This window comes from Asparagus officinalis, chromosome 4 (assembly GCF_001876935.1).
Source record: "Asparagus officinalis chromosome 4, Aspof.V1, whole genome shotgun sequence".
NCBI lineage: Eukaryota > Viridiplantae > Streptophyta > Magnoliopsida > Asparagales > Asparagaceae > Asparagus > Asparagus officinalis.
Window position 1 is genome coordinate 19687073 of NC_033797.1, and position 268 is coordinate 19687340.

Genomic DNA, 268 nt, shown 5'->3' on the forward strand with positions numbered 1-268 from the left:
AATGATCGCTAGATACTAATACTAAAAAAAGCCATAATCAGGCTAGCTCAGATTCAGCAACGCGAATGGAATACGAAGGGTCGTCACAAATGTCAGCAACATTCAAGTACGAAACATGCACACCCATAATGTCGATTCCTTCCTCCAAATATTGATGGGAAAATTACAAATCAAAATGTAAATACGACAGATTTAACAACAAACGAACGCAACGTACGAGATAATATGTTGCAAAATGAAAAATAAAAATTGTAATTATAGAATAATA